This window comes from Marmota monax, unplaced genomic scaffold (genome assembly GCF_021218885.2).
Source record: "Marmota monax isolate L192 unplaced genomic scaffold, Marmota_monax_Labrador192_F-V1.1 WCK01_AAM20220418_F8-fsc00125, whole genome shotgun sequence".
Taxonomy (NCBI): Eukaryota; Metazoa; Chordata; class Mammalia; order Rodentia; family Sciuridae; genus Marmota; species Marmota monax.
In genome coordinates, this window is record NW_026695235.1 from 2683832 (window position 1) to 2701101 (window position 17270).

Sequence of the window (17270 nt, forward strand, 5' to 3'; positions counted from 1 at the left end):
CACGGGGCAGTTCCTATCACAAAGAAGTGTCTGGTCACTGGCTCAAGGCTGAGGAACACAGGGGCTAGATGGCAGAGACTTGTCCTTGTTTTGTTTTCTATACTTTTGGAACATGAAGCAAGTGAAACTTTTTCTTAAAGACCAGTTACCAGCTTAGCAAGACCCTGTCTCAAAAAAAAAAAAAATTAACAACAGGCTGAGGATTTTTTGATCAGGCACCCTTGGGTTCAATCCCCAGTATGGGGGAAGCTGGGTGGCAAGACTGGGAGATGCGGGGGAGGCAGAGTTGAGCCTGAGTCCTAAGACATGGCTCCATCGCTGCCAACCTCATGCCCAGCTTGCCTTCTGCAGCCCAAGGGAACCAACCTTCAGTCAGGAAAGAAAAACTCAGCTGCTGTTGCGCTTCCCGCTTCCCACACTTGGCTCTCCTCATCTCAGGCTAGACCCTTTGCCCTCATGAATGTCAAACTAAAATACCGCTCTGGAGAGGTGTTCAGGCTTGAAGTGAGCCAGCATTTCCATTATTTCGAAATGGCAGAGAAACAATCACATGCGTGTGGGGGTGCCATTTGATTGGAATTCCAAGGAGACCCAAAGTCATGGAGACTGTGCAAAGATCCGCTCTCCCCTGGATCTCCCTACAGTCTTCCCTCCCGCTTCCCTTGCACTCACTCCTCCTGCCCCTCTGTGTATCACCACCCCTGCCTCTGCACACCCACCCCTGGACAGACCGCCCCTGGCACACTCACATGCGTGGGTTAATTCTGTGCAACATTGTGTTCTCTCGGTGCTGCATATTGTACATTTTTTAGGACATATTTGGAGCTTGGGTGGACATGGGGCTGAGCACTAATGTAGGGTCCACCTGGAGTAGAAGGGGGATCCTGAATTCTCTGAAAAGGGAATTACCACTCCAACCCTGGGGGCCATGGGACCCGGGACAGCTCCTCCTTTCAGAACGACGCACCCCCCCCTCCCCCAGACAAGTTGTAACTCTACTTAAAATATTTCTTTCCTTCTGCCAAACACAGAGAAAATCTAGTATTGTTTCCAAGGGCACCAGCAGGAACTGGTGGGCAGTATTTGTACAGCTTCGTGAGTCAGGCTATCTGAATTTCCAAGCATTTTAAGAGCTTTGTCAAAAAAAAAAGGTCTATTGTATGACTCTTGGCACTGAAGAAAAGAGCAGGCCTGTCAGAACTCTGTTTCAGATTTAATTTTCAAGTGGGTGATATGAGAATGCTGTCCAACAGGAGGGCTTTGGTCATTTTCTCGTCCCTGCTCATATGGGGGCTGCAGAACTTCAGTTTTCAGAATTAGCTCATATTATGACACTGAAGCATCTTTTCTCTGACACCCTCTTCATTAAAAGATATTGTGTTCTTATGCAAAGATTAGGATGACCTTCAAATGAATGTGGCTTCCTGCAATAAAAGGAAAAACATTCTTGACTATGTACACAGTATATGTTCTATATATATGTATATATACAGTTGTTCTCAACATCTATAGGAGATTGACTCCAGGGCCCACCCTCTTAGGCACCCCAATTTGCAGATGCTCAAGTCCGCCGTATTACATGGCACAGTATTTGCATATAACTTATGCACATCCTCCTGTATACTTTCTCATTTCTAGATTAGTTATAACACTGTACTACAGTGTAACACAGTGTAATATACCTAAAACAATGTAAGGCTATGTCAATGGTTGTCGTAATTGTTTAGGGACAATGACAATAAGAGCCTGTACATGTTCAGTACATACAATTTTTTTCCTGAATGTTTTTGATATGCAGTGGATTAGATGGCGGATGAGGAATCATGGATATAGGAGACTGTGCATATATTTTTTCAGAGCATGTTCTTCTAAGAGTTTACTATTCTTTTTGCTCCTTATGGTTTAGAAAATATAGGTCTGGAGACATTGTGCCTGACTCATGCGTTCAGTACTTACTTCTAGGTATAGATGTCATGAAAATTAAGCAGGAAAAACTTGTTTATGAAGATGCTGTGTCTTAATTTTACCCCTGGACATGTGAGCAGCGATCTTTCCCATCATATGTGTGTATATATCATTGTATGCATATATATAGGCATACAATGATATATATATATATATATATATATTCACATACAATGATATGTATATTCACACACATATTTTTGGTCCTCCTCATCTGTCTTCTCTTGTGTTTAAAGATTACACACTTTATCAAAAAGAGAAAGAGAGAAGAAGCCAGCAGCTGAGCATTATACTCAGCCCCAGGATCCCCCTGCGCAATGAACAGCTGATAAGGTTCTGGGCTGGGAAACCTTCTCACAGTGTCGCCAACCACCCATTCACCTGACCGGGATGGCTTTGCCCTCAAACCACTTGCTTGGGTCCTACATCTAGTGTCATATATTTCAGGTAAAACAACTCTATTTCCTTTTTTCCTGCTTTCCAGGGTTCCCCTAATGCCCTGAAGAGGGTTTTTGTTTTGTTTTGTTTTTCCATAGTGGGAGGTTTAACATGGAGACCACATACAAACTATGGATTGCACCCGGCTGGTTCCAAGATGAAACCAGACTGTGAACAAGAAGATCAGACTCTAGAAATAGACACAGATAAACCCACCTGGCTCTCCACTACCCAGTTCACTGTGAGGAAGCCCTGCTTAAAGGGAATGTCCTAGTTCATGGCTCCTGTGGATGCAAAGCTTAAGCACAAGCGGGAAGCCTTCATCCTTAGAAGGCAGTCCATGGTGACAGCAAACCAACCCCAAATGACAGCCTTCCATGGAACCTTCTGGAATGTGACTCATTACCACCAAGGAGTCTTTGATGGAAGTCTGCTATGTATCATATATCTTCATTACTCCGTATTCTCTTTCTGTGGGAAGGTAAATTATAGGTAAGGTTTAGGCACTCTGATGTATTAATTGAGAGCTTTACTTTAAAGATTGTCAAATGTTTGTGATTCAGCCTCATAGACTGGGTTAAAATTGCAGTGCCGAGGGTGAGGTTTAAATTAGTATAATTATCTCTGTTATTATTCAAGCAAGCAGTGAGAAATGAACATTAGATGATAGTATCTGCACTTTAGTGGACTGTGGGGAAGAGTGAATTTGTTGGATTTACGGAAGCCTGAGAACCACAGGGGAATTCTGCAGAATATTCAGGGACTAGGGCTGATTTCACTGCATACAAAATCCTTCCTGGACTTAATTATTTTTCAGTGGTGGTGGGAGGTTACTGGGGGTTAACTCGAGGCACTCGGCCACTAAGCCGCATCCCCAGCCCTATTTTGTATTTTATTTAGAGCATCTTGCCATTGCTGGGGCTGACTTTGAACTCACTATTCTCCTGTCTCAGCCTCCCAAGCCACTGGGGTTACAGGCATGCGCCACTGCACCTGGCCTTTCCTGGGTTTAATTTTAATAAAATTATCCCTGAGAAAATAAGCCACCAAAGGACAACATGTAGACTTTGGGAAAGAGCTGTCCAGTGGAAATATAATGTAATTCATATATGTAATATTAAATATCCTCTGGACCACATTAGGTAAGGTAAAAGAGGTGAAATGAATTTCCTTCCTAAATTTTATTTAACCCTATATGTCCAAAATATTATTTCAATGTTACTCAATATTTTAAAACTATTAATGAGATATTTTACATCTTTCTTGCTTGTGAACACTTGGAAATTTTATGCATATTTTAGCTTATAGCACATCTAAATTCAGACCAGCCACATCTCAGGAGCTCAATAGCTATGTGTGGCCCGTGGCCACTATTCTGGTGCAGCTTTAGGTGAAGCCTGGGGTTAGGACAGAGCCTCCTGCCTTGTTTAGCAGTCTTTTGGTGAGGGCACTGTTTCCCCAGAGCCAGGTGCTGTGCCTTGAATATGTCAGTCTCCTCCAAAACTCAGGTTGAAATGTAATCCCCAGTATGAGATATTAAGAGATAGGACCAGGTGAGAACTTTAAGAAGTGATTAGGACTCTGCCCTCACGAATGGATTAATGGGTGATTTTGACAGTGGGTCTGCTATTAAGGCCCCTTTGGTTAGGTCTCTTGTGCAATACCTGTCTTTTGCCATGTGATACCCTTGTGCTGTCCTGGGACTCTGCTAGTAAGAAGGCATCACCAGATGTGGGTCCAGAAGCATGAGTCAAATAGACCTCTGATCTTTATAACTTACCCAGTCTGTGGCATTGTGTTATTGGTAACAGAATATGATCTTAGATGCTAGGAGGCTAATGGTGGGTGTCTCAGCTTATCCATGGGAGCTTGGCTTCCCTGTGACTTAGAGGAAGATTGGTGTCTTTCTTTTGCCTCTTCCAGATTCTTTCCCAAGACCCCTCCCAGACTTCAGTTCTTGTGAAGGGAGGGAAGAAACTCAGAGAGTCACGCTAACTGATGGGACTTGCCCACGGTACCAGAAGCCAGCCAGCTGTGCTCATCCAAATCCCTTTCTGCCACCCAGTCATTGCAGGGGTTTGGGACTGTCTTTCTGTGTGATCCCCACCCTGGGAAGGGGATATAAGAGTGAGATGCTATGCAGTCTCCCCTGGGAGACTCCTCAGCCTCAGAAAACCTAGACATGGTGCAGGTGAGGACTTGGACCAGGTGTCTCTTGACTTCTTAGTGGCAGGACCAAGATTGGGCCTATGACTGTGCTCCTCTTTGGGGTCACCAAGCTGCCCTCAGGGTCGGCTCTCAAAACAAGCAGACATGAGGGCTCTCCCACCTAGAGCTCTCTCACATGAACATATCAGGCTCAGAAGCGGCTGCTACTCTGGGGTCACAGCAGAGTCATCTTGGGTTTAAATATACCGTGTGTTTCAACTAGACTGACATCTGGGTTTTCACTCCTAGCTAATTGGAACTGAATCTCTGGGTTGGGACATCGATATTTTCTAAAAGCTGTTGAGGTGATTCTAATGTACAGACAAGATTGAGACCCGCAGGAAAACATTGCACATTCTTAAATTATCTACTTATTCAATATTTAATATTTTTGCTGTTTTTCAAACACAGAGAAGTTGTAAAATTAGTACAAAGATGTCCTTTATACCTTTCATCTATATTCCCCAAAATGACCATTTTACCACATTTGCCTTATTACTTTCTCTCTTAATTGCAACCAAGATCTCCTTTACTCCTAAATATCCCTGTGTGTACCTTAACAACAAGGACAGTTTCTTGCATAATCAAGACAATGATCAAAATTAGGAAATTGTGTTGCAATATCATTTTCCAATCTACAGACCTTAATCAGATTCCATTAGTTGTGTGTGTGTGTATATGTATGTGTGTGTGTGTGTATATATATATATATATATATATATATATATATATATATATATATATATATAAAATCTCTATCCTTTCACATCTGAGGTCATTTGGTTCCAGGACTCCTCATGGGTATCAAAATCCTCTCTTGCTCAAGTAGCTTATGTAAAATGGTGTAATATTTGCACATAAGTTATGAGCACCCTCCTGTCTACTTTAAATCACCTCTAGATGATGTTTATCACCTGATACAATGTAAATGCTATGTAAATAGCTGTTATACTTTATCACATAGGGAATAATGATAAGGGGAAAGGTCTATATATTCAATACAGATACAGTTTTACCCCAAAATATTTTTGTTCAGTGATTGGTTGAACCAATGGATGCAAAATCCATGGATATGGAGAGCTGACTGTAATTTCAGAGCAAGAGAAAATCCCAGATCACCTTTACTTGGAGATGTTGTGTACCTATAGGCTCCCTTTACCCTGGAGCACCTCCTCCGTCTTATCTTTCCTGATATTGGCTTTTGCTACAGTTCAGATATTGAATGTCTTCCAAAGGCCCCCAAAGGACCAGGTGTTAAAGGTTCCCTAGGATGGGGCTATTGGGAGTTGGTGGAACCTTCAGGAGGTGGGTCCTTGAGGGAGGTCTTTAGGTCATTAGGGACATGTTCTTGAAGGGGACTGTGGGACCTTGGTCTGCCCTCTGTCTCTGTTTCCTGGCTCCTGGTGTTTGCTCCACCATGTGCTCCCTGACATTGCCATCCTGCACCCTCATAGGGGCTCAAAGCAGTGGTCTTGGACTGGGACCTCTAGATTCATGAGCTAAATAAATCTTTTTTTCTTTATGGGGTTAATTGTCTCAGGTATTTTATTGTAGTGATGAACTACAGGATAAAACAGCATTCTTGAAGAATACTTGATGGTTATTTTATGGAATGCCCCTTGGTTTGTATTTGCCTGATGTTTCTTCCTGGTTGTATTGTTATGTATTGGGGGGCAGGATTGTCACAGACAAGGTGTCGTGTTCTTGTGCAACACTTCAGGCAGAAGTGAACTTTTGTTTGAGGTACATCACGGGCTTCTTTTAGGTCAAAGGAGGCATCATCATCCCTATCTCTTGTGCTAATTGACCCTCTTACATAATCATTTATCTAGCAAGGCTAGAAATGTCTTGAACTTAGGACATGTAAGTCTTAGAGAAAAAGAAGGAAAGTTCCTGGATCCTGGTGGATTGGCAAGGAGGGACTTCTGAGAAGACAGAGTCAAAGTTGTCTGGTGTTAGGATGAAGTGAGGAGAGCGTCAGGCCTGGACATGGCCCTAGGTTGGGTAGGAGGTGACTGCCCACCTGGGCTCTGCGGGGGCTGCCTGTGCCCATAGTGCCTATTGCTGCATCTCAATGTTTCCTGTTCAGTTCTTCCTCAGAACAGACTCCCTCTTTCCAAGCTGTGGCTCACCCTGCAGCTCCATCTGAGTCTTCCCCTGGGATTAATGACATTCAGAGTAACTCCAGGAATCCTTTCCGTGAGGTGATGTCCCACTGAGCACTCCTGGTAGGTCACCTTGCTTGCTACCCACCGCTCACCTCCAGGTCAGATGTCATGCTTGTGCCTCTTACCATCTCCAAGGGCACTGGAACTTGCCAGTTGCAAGCACACCCTTTGCTGCTGGTGAGGCTCTCATCCTGTGGATCAAACTTACCCTTTGACTTAATAAATGACCGAAACATGGCTTTCCTTCTACCTGTGCATAGAGGCTGAGAAGTGGTGTGGTCTATTCTGTCCACCTGACGTCTCAGGCCTTCTGCTCGCCCCTGCGCAGAATTGGAGGAAGACAGGGAGATTTTCCCTCTGCACTGTTGTTGTTGATTTTCCTGCTGGTGCTTGTCTTGGGCTTAATCAAAACCTGTTGTTCCCTTCTCTCTGTCCACTCTTCTTACTTTATCTGTGGGCTTTCACTGGGCTTCCTGTGCTGCTGGAGGAACACGGTTGTTGTGGAGATTGTGGCCACAACAGACAGGTTCCCCAGCCTTGGGGTGCCCCTTGCTGGGCCGCTTCCTACCTTTGAAGAAAACGACAACTAATGGAGGTGATAAGAATAAAGGTGAATGTTTGCACAGAGCTGACGCTGGGCAGAGTGGTTGTTATGGGTGGGACTGTGTCCCCTCAACAACAGCAGATTGGAGTACTAACCCCTGGTACCTCAGAATGTGACCTTATTTGGAGTCACAGTCTTTACAAAGGTATTCAAGTTAAAATGAGGTCATCTGGGTGGGCCCTCTTCCAACACGACTGGTGTCCTTACAAAAGGGGAAACTTGGACAGAGACAGACGTGCACACAAGGAGAATACCACGTGACACAGGAGCTGTGCTGCCAGGAGCCAAGAAACTACCAGCAGCCAGGAAAGAGGCTGGGAACTGAGTCTTAGAGTCTTCGAGGGAGCACGGCCCAACCCACACCTTCATCTCAGACATCTGGCCTCCGGAAGGGTGAAGCTACCAGTTCCTGTTATTCCAAGCCACCCAGTTTGTGGTACCTTGTTAAAACAGCCTTGGGAATCGAATACTGTGAAGATCTGAGCACTTCACTGTGGTTACTCATTTAATCTCCTCCATGAGCCCGAGATGGGTGCTGTGACCATGTTCCTTTTATAGATGACCATATGTGGGCACAGAGAGGTTGAACGCCTTACTCAGGGTTATGAGCTTATGAACCCCCACTCTGGTCAACCCCTAATACCTCCTCTGCTCTCATCCTAGTTACCCCCGGTCCTCCTGTCATCCTTCCCTACCTTCTCGTTTTATGGGGCTTTCTTTGTCACCATCTCTTAAACATCCCTGCCCGCTCTTCTCAGGTGGCCACTCCCTTGACTTGCTGGTCTGTCCTCCAAGATCCCTCGCAGAACTTCTGACCTTGGGCACCACTGGGATGCCCCACTGGCAGGATCAGCCCACACAGGACAAAATCACAAAGCCTGCTCCTCGGTGCTGGCTTTCCCCCATGAACGGCGTCACCTGCACAAAACCTGGCCACCGTCCCTGAGTCCTCCCTGTCCCTTCTGCCTCCATTCCCCACCACCCACTCCTGCCGATTCTAGGGCTAAACTGCCATATTTACATCAAAACCATCTGCATAATTTTCAAAGTCCAGTGCAAAATGAAGATGTGGAGCCCTTGTTTTAAAATCAAAGGAAAGACAATGTTAGAAACTTAAAAGTACCTTCCCCCTTTCTTCTCAGGTCTCAGTCTCTCAACTTGTCACGATGTTTTCCGAATTCACTTAATATGCCGAGTAAAGACAAATTAACTTTTAAAATTATCAGTATGACTGCCTGTCTTTATCTTGTGCAATGCCACTTTTTTTGTTTTGAGAGAGAGAAAGAGAGAGAGAGAGAGAAAGAATTTTAATATTTATTTTTTAGTTCTCGGCGGACACAACATCTTTGTTTGTATGTGGTGCTGAGGATCAAACCTGGGCCGCACGCATGCCAGGCAAGCGCGCTACCGCTTGAGCCACATCCCCAGCCCACAATGCCACTTTCAAATGCAAGTTTCTGCAAGAGCATTAAACTCGGCCATGGAATCATAGAAATGACAAAATTTATATTTTGCATGTGTGGGTTTTTTTTTTTCTCACTGGACCAATGAGAACATCGAAAGAAATGAATTCAAATGTTTTTATTTCTTTTTTCATCTCTGCACATTCCACGGTGACTCTCTACCTTTGGCTTCCTGATGTGTCAGGAAGGACCCAAAGGACAGAACTATGGACTTCACCGTCTTCTCCTCTCCTCCCGTGTCATCATTTCTAGTATAAGGAAGCAAACACAAGAAAGAAGAGGGTGGGGGGCTCTTGGTGGTCCTTGGTACGGCGTGTCATTACCTTTTTAATTAAACCACATCCTGAGTCTAGTGTCCGTGGGAGCTGTCAGCGTCTCTTGCGTTTTCTGTTGAGGACGTACGATGCTTGCCCTGTGCCCACTTTGGTCTTGCTGGGCTCCACGCGCTCTGGACCCTCTGGGATTCTATGCATCGTGAACACTCCACGGGAGGGAGGGGCCAGGAAGGGAGTAGCGCTCACGGCAGGCACCTCATCTGTGTACACGCGTGCTCCATTCCCCCTTGATTTCATTATAGAGCAGAAGTTCAAAGATAAAATAAATAAAAATGTCAAAGATGCCATTGATAATAATAAAATGGGAATTCCAAATCTTAAAAAGAAAAAGAAGAAGAATGTCAAGAGAGTGACAGCAAGTGTTCAAGCAAGCACAAGGTGCTTCGTGTGTGATACACCCCTGAATTTGACCTTGATCTCAGTCCCTCCTGCTCCTTTTCTCACTGTGCTGATCCAGTTGGCACCATCCTCTCTCCATCCTGGAGGACTCCATCCACCTTGACTTCTTCATGGGTCTCTGCATCTACCCAACCCGGGCCACCCCAAGAGTTTTGTGTCTTGCAAATCCTGCTTGCCTCCCTTTCGTAGCAGCCTGCAGTAGCTCCCACCTACTATCAGGTGAAACCTCAGACTCTTAGCAAGGTGCTGCTTACTTCCCAGCCTCTGCTCCAACCTCGCACCCTACAGTCTGGCTGTGTTGAACCTTGAGAAGCTCCCTTGAGCCTTTGAAGAGCTCCTCTGAGCTCCTCTGCCCCTGCTGCCTGAGTATATGGTCTTCACATGGTTATCCCTGCTCTTTCCCCAGGTATCACCTCCCACTTGGAAACTCTCCTCACCTCTGGGCAGGTCAGAGGCCCATTGTTTCTGCCTGCCCCCATACCCCCTGTGCTTCCTCTTACAGCACCCACCCACTGAGACACAGTAAGCAATTGGCCTGGCTCGCCCTTAAGGCCAGGGCCACATGCGGGTCTTCTTAGTGATAAATGAGAGAATAAATGAGCCTTTTGCCTTCCAGTGGCATTTACAAATCTGGAGTCCTTAGGGCTGCAAGAGCCAAGTTACTCCAGTGCTAGAAATAATATCGTGCGGCCCCAGTCTTTCCTGTTTCCTCTTCAAGTCTAGGAGCAACTGGTTTTTAAGGCCCTGCTTTTCTTCCCACGGCTTTGCCGGCCTTCACCCTGCCAGACCTCCAAACTGAGAGACTTGTCTTCCCTCTAAATGCGATTTCTCTTCAGCTCAACTTTTTTCATCCATGTACACCCCCATCCCCCTCCTTCCCTTTCTGTTACATTCAAGATAACCCTGGACATAATGTTACAAACTGCAAAGGCAGTGGGAGGGAGTGGGCACCTCCCTCTTTGGAAATCCTGCCCTGGAGGCTTAGGGCCCTTCAACTTGGGAAGATCCTGGACTAGAAGTCAGAGTTTGTTAGAACCTTGACTGAATGAAGCTTCCCGAACGTGCATTCTGTGAGGGGCATCACTGTTTGGGGGGGGAGTTAAGAACGCCAGGCAGCACTTCAGCGCTCTCCTCGGAGGCTGTTTTACCTAACCAAATCACCAGCACCAACGGAAAATGTGAAAGGTTTCTCCTAAGTGGACCATGACACTTGTTTTTGGTATGAGAGTTTGAAGTGCTGAATCAGGAAGGCAGAGCATCCCCTGTGATCTCACCTGGGACCTTGTGCCTCAGGAGAACCACACTTTGCACCACTTTGCACACGTCCAGGACACCCCCAATGTACATCAGCAAGCAGTTTGCAAGATGCAGAATTTACAAATGGGGGAGTCGACTGTGGGTCCACCAACACACTGGCAGTGGGGCATCAGGGGTGGGGAGTGTATGTGCACGATTTCAACTTATCCAGCCAAAAGACGGCCAGGAATCAAAAAGAAGATTCCTGGATGGTGGTGAATAAAGTAGATGTTAAGGGGGAATCACTGAGCTGTCACCCAACACTGATGCTTAAAATAAGGCAACAGAGGAGAAAGCGCAGAATGAGGGCAGCCAGAGGGACAAGGGTCAGCAGAGAAAAGGACGAGGAAGGGTGAGTACAGGGCCCATGGGAGAATGAAGACAGCCCGGGCTCCGGGGCCACCCAGTGCAGCTCAGTCGGCTGGCGGCTCACAGCCGGCCCTGGGGCGAGTGAGCCAGGAAAGCAATTAGGAGGACAGAGGGCTGGCCAGCCTGATGGCTGTGCAGGCGCCCATATTTCTTTACACTTGCCAACTCCCAAGCCAGGCTCCCTGCCTCTGTGAAATACACAGGAGAAATGAGATGGGGACACAGAAGGACCTGTCCAGAAGGCTCTGAGCCCGGGAGGAGGCGTAACAGGGACAGCCAGCGGGTCACCCAACCCTGGCTCAAAGCACAGCCTTTTCAAGAAAGCTGTTACATCCGTTTGAAGCTCTAGGAACGTCCAGTCACTGATTCTGTCACCCGCTTAGGGAATGAAGCATGCTCTGTCAGGAGTACAGCAAACCTGTCCTGCCCCCACAGCTCATTGATTTCATCTCTCAAATAGCTTTGTGAGATTCCTAATGCTACTCTGGAACCATCAGCATCCCTAATGTGAAAGGTTAAAAAAAAAATTCATTATTATGAACAGTGAAATTACTATCTAATTTTCCAATTAAGTCAATTAAACATAGATTACATGCCCTAAAGTCTTTGTTTCTTCCTTGAACATTCCTGCCTTGCTCATCCTACACATCCTGAAAGTGGGCATGAGGGGGAATGAGCTGTCCAGAGCCAAAAGTTGTTTAGAGCAGTAGGTGTGGAGAGGCATCCTTCCACCCCGCCCCCATGTCTGGGTGTTGGGCTCTGCCGGTCCTTCTGGTTGGTTAGCACTTGAGTGTTTCTGAGAGCCTTTTGTTGTACGTGGGGAGGGAACCACTAATTTGGCCAATTCCAAGCAGAAAAGATCAAGTATAGATTTCATATCTGAGTTTTAAGTGCTGGTAAAAGTTGCATTAAGTTATCAAATGCACTGCAATCCCGGCTTCACCGCCAAGTGGCTCTGTAGTTTGGGGATCACTCTGCATCCCAAAGAAAAGAAAAGGTGTCTTGTTTTAGATGCTTGGGGAAAATGGGGATTGATACAGTTACTTTTAGGCTAATCGAATCCAGATGATGTTCGCGGAATAACTTTCCGCAGTCAGTATCTGGTCACCAAACAAGGCGTTCATTTTTATAGGATTTGGAATGTTTGATTGAAAAGGCACAGAGGGGCTCCTACCAGACCTGTTTGGAATAAAACAGGGGATATAATTTAAAGATTGTAATTCAAGACCAACTCAGAACATTTGGAGTAATTCTTTAATTGACTGACTCATATCCTTTTCTCTCTCTCTCTCTCTCTCTCTCTCTCTCTCTCTCTCTCTCCACACACACACACACACACACACACACACACAGTCCTCCCTCTGTATCCATGGTTTCGTCATCTGAGGATTGAAAATATTCAGAAAATAAATTGTATTTTTAGTGAACATGTACAGACTTTATTTCTAGTATTTTTGAATCATAATACAGTATTATAACTATTTACATTGCATTAGATGTCCGTCATTTAGAGATGACTTAAAGTGAATGGGAGGATGTGTGTCGGTTGTATGCAGATATTAGGCCAATTTTACAAAGGGACTTGAACATGTGAGAATTTGGTATATGCAAATTTTGGTGTATACCTAGGCAAGGCTGTAGGCATGCGTATATGTACATGTAGATGTACCACATTATGGAGAAATCTGGGGCTGGGGATGTGGCTCAAGTGGTAGCACGCTTGCCTGGCATGAGCAGGGCGCTGGGTTTGATCCTCAGCACCACATACAAATAAAATAAAGATGTTGTGTCCACCGAAAACTAAAAAAAAAAAAATAAAATTTAAAAAAAGAGAAATCTGTAAGTACTGAAGTGCTGGCTGCTTCTGAGGGTTAATCCGATCAGAACCTGTACTTACTTAATTTCCATCAGCTCCTTCTTGACTAACTTCCTCCCTCCCTCTGTCGCTCATTTGTTCATTCAGAAATGACTTGTTGCCCTTCTGCTGAGGGTCGTACTCTTTCTAGGGGCCAGGGATGTAGCTGTCAGTAAAACAAAGTCCCTGCTTACATTCCAAAGGGGAGAGCTGACCCTATGGCTCCACGTGGTCAAGGGCAGCAGGGTCAGGTTGGTGTCCAGCAGGCACAGGGTCTGCAGTCCACACACATAGTCACAAGCTGCAGAATGACATTCAGCCAACAACAGACTAAGATCATGATGTGACCCAGGTGTGTGCATGGCACCCTGTCCTGTTCACACAACCATGAAGCGGCCTGATAACGTAGCTCTCAGAACGTACTCCTGTTTTTAAGCAATGCCTGACTGTACGCGTGTGGGCAGCCACGCAGAAAGAGGCCACTGAAAATATGTACGAATATACGGGGAAAGTACAGGGCTTGATGAGTCAGTGGTCAGTGCACCGAAAGAAGGAAATGAATGGAGAAAAATAACAAGAAAAGGGACAGCTGGTCAAGTGGCTGTCAAAACCCAACATTGACCAACAAGAATTCTAAGGCCAGGGGGAAAGGAAAGAGGTCCCTGTCAGGGTGGAAAGGACAGCCAGGTGCCTCGTGCGGTTTCCTTAAGGCAGAAAAGAACTAGGGTTTGTTGTCAAAGGTTGGCAGACAGGTTCCAGGGTTATTTTCTCCGTTACTGAGAAATGTGGGGATATTTTCATCCCGTGTGTTGTGGGATTCCTTTAAATGCTCTCAAACAATGGCATGTTTAGAGAGTTTACGGGCTTTATTTTGTTTTATACCTTTGGAAATAGAAGGGCTCCAGGACAACCCCGCAGTTTTATTGTCGAGGAGGACAGCTGCGTTTGTCGAGGAAGAGTGCTTGGAAACTGGATTTCAGGGATTTGTGCTCTCAAAAAGAGCAGAGCAGAAGTCAGCAAATTCTTCCCAATTATCACTTAAATGGTTCTTTTCAGGGAGGCTTGTGCTCATTCCACGAAAAGTGCTCCTGTAGCACCTGAAACATGGAGGAAAATGTTTAATTCTCAGGACAAACTCAGGCTAAACCTGGAACCAGTGGATTAGGGGTGCTCCTCATCCTTCCTTCTCTGGGGCCTTCACTTCCATAGACTGGCCCCTAATCTCTTCTCACAATATCATTATATTAGTTCATTTGTATTACTATAACCAAAGTGTCCTAGGGCATGCAACTTTATAAAGAAAAGAGGTCTTATTTGGCTCACAGTTCTAGTCCATACCTGTTGACGGCCTTCTTGTTGACAGTCTCCCGTCCTCTCCTAGTACCACAGGATGAAAGACAAAGCACATGCGTGTGTGTCCTCTTCTTCTTATAAAGCGGTCACTATTCCAATCATGGGGCTCTACCTCGCTGATCTTATCCAATCCTAATCAGCTTCCAAGGTCCCACCTCTCAACAGCAGCATCAGATTAAATTTCCCTCCTCTTAAAACCTCACTAAGGGGATCTCATTTCAACACATGAACCTGTGGCAGACACCCTGAAACCACAGGCAGGCCATAGCCCCCCTGTTCTCTCCAGAGAAGGAAATGGACAGGCTCGGCCACTATGTGAGGAGCTCTGCTTCAAGGGTTTCTTATCAGCTGTGGATCAACTGGACAGCAGGATGAACGTCCATTTTCCAGAGGAGGAAACCAAGGAGCACAGAGGTAACAGTGCCATCTGTTGAAGACCAACCTGAGCTTCCAGAGTCTGAACTCCCTCCACAGGGTACGTGGCCTCCGAATTGGCCCCCCTGGTGCAGGATTGGGAGTGCCCGGAGCATCACGCCAGCCTGCCCTTGGTCCCCACCCATCCCCCACACTCAGCAGGTGACTTGAGTGGTCCCTCAGGGCCCACCTGCTGTGGCTGCTGCTACTGCTTTGTGTAAATAACCAACATTTAAAATGTTTTCATTGATCTCATTCATGATGTAAATGTAAGCTCTAAGTGAAAATCCACTCTCCTATCTCAGGACTAATTCTACTCTCAATTTATATATTGATTATCATTTTCCACGTTTTATTGCTGCATTATAGTTGTGCATAATGGTGGGGTTTTTCGTTACCTATTTGTGCATGCACATAATGGAACAATATGAGTTGGCCAATATCGCTCCCCAGCATGTCCCCCTCCGTCCCCTCTTCCCACCCACCCCTGGTTCCTTTCCTCTACTTTACAGATCTATCTTTAAGTTTTATGAAAATGTCCCTCCTCACCTTTTTTCCCCTTTTTCCTCTCTAACTTCCACATGTGAGAGGAAACATATAGCCCTTGACCTTCTGAGTTTGGCTTATTTAACTTAACATGATGGTCTCTAGTGCCATCCATTTTCCTACAAATGACATAATTTCATTTTTCTTTAAGGCTGAATAAAACTTCATTGTGTACACATGCCACATTTTCTTTATCCATTCAACTGTAGATGGGCATCCAGGCTGGTTCCACAGTTTGACTATTGTGAATTGTATAAACATGGGTACACATGTGTCACTACAGTACGATGATCTTAATTCCTTAGGATAAATACCAAGGAATGGCATAGTCGGGTCGTCTGGTGGCTCCATGCCTGGTCTTCTGAGCAGCCTGCACACTGATTTCCACAGTGGTTGTCCTAATTGACATAATCCCACCAACAGTGTTCCTTTCCCGCCACATCCTCTCCAGCACTTATTACTATTTGTATTCTCAATGACGGCCTTTCTAACTGGTGTGAGATGAAATCTCAGTGGAATTTTGATTGGCATTTCTCTAATTGTTAACAATGTTAAACATTTTTTTTTTCATGGATTTGTGAACCATTTGAATTTCTTCTTTTGAGAAGTGTCTGCTTAATTCATTGGCCCACTTATTAATCAGGTTATTTGAAGCTTTTTAATTTGATGTCACCTCATTTATAAGCCCTTGGCATTATTTCCTGAGTTTTAGGGATCCTATTAAGAAAGTTGTGGGCTGGGGATGTGGCTCAAGCGGTAGCGCGCTCGCCTGGCATGCGTGTGGCCCGGGTTCGATCCTCAGCACCACATACAAACAAAGATGTTGTGTCCGCCGAGAACTAAAAAATAAATATTAAAAAATTCTCTCTCTGTCTCTCTCTTTAAAAAAAAATTCTCTCTGTCTCTCTCTCTCTCTCTCTCCCCCCTCCCTCTCTTAAAAAAAATAAAAAGAAAAGAAAAGAAAGTTGTTGCCTGTGCCTAAAAGCTGGAGTGTTCACCTTACATTTCCTTCTGGGAGTTGCATAGTTTCTGATCTAATTCTGAGATCTCTGGTTCATTTTGAGTTGATTTTTGTGAAGGGTGAGAAATAAAGGTCTAGTCTCATTCTTTGACATATGGATGACCAATTTTCCCAACATCATTGGTTAAAACCTCTGTCTTTTCGCCAATGTATATTTTTGACACCTTTGTCAAGGATCAGATGACTGTAGACGTGTAGATTTGTTGCTGCATCTTCTGTTCTATATCATTGGTCTGTGTGTTTGTTTTTATGCCAGCACCAGGCAGTTTTTTGTATGGTAGCTCCATAGTATACTTTGAAGTCAGGTATTGTGATGCCTTCAGTATTTTTCTTTCCTTCCTTCCTTCCTTAGAATTGCTTTGGCTATTCTTGGTCTTTTACTCTTCCAAATGATTGTTCAGGCTGTTTTTTTCTAGTTCTGTGAAGAATGTCACTGATCCTTTGATGGGCATTGCATTGCATCTGCATGTTGCCTTTGGTAGTACGGCCGTTTTAACAATATTAATTCTGCCTAACCGTGAACATGAGAGGTCTTTCCATCTTCTAGTGTCTTCTTCAATTTTTATCCCTTTTATTATAAATGGGATTGTTAAAGACTTTCTTTGCATTTATTGAGATGACTACATGATTTTTGTCCTTAATTCTATTTATGATTTGGGCATGTTTATTGATTTGGGCATGTTAAACCATCCTTGCATCTCTCGAATATAACCGATTTGCTGCTTCTCCTTGTTTTCAAGCTCCATTCTCATGGTTTATCAAATTCCATCCTTTCCCTTTCAGACCGTGGCTGTCTTCCCATTTGCTTCTGCTGTTCACTTTGTGATTGTGCAATT

The 17270-nt window shown here is 45.0% G+C and overlaps 1 protein-coding gene across 5 annotated transcripts in view; it reads left to right on the forward strand.

Annotated features, from left to right (window-relative positions):
- Eva1c (eva-1 homolog C) overlaps nt 1-17270 on the forward strand; it is a 78369-nt gene that overhangs the window by 10159 nt on the left and 50940 nt on the right. The window contains exons 2-3 of one of the 5 annotated variants that reach the window (XM_046439106.1): nt 2202-2412; nt 2502-2895. The exons of 3 other annotated variants lie outside the window; for them this stretch is intronic. The gene's annotated coding sequence lies outside the window, so the exon portion shown is untranslated. The remainder of the gene's footprint in view (nt 1-2201; nt 2413-2501; nt 2896-17270) is intronic. One more of the 5 variants, XM_058577238.1, reaches the window with a different exon arrangement.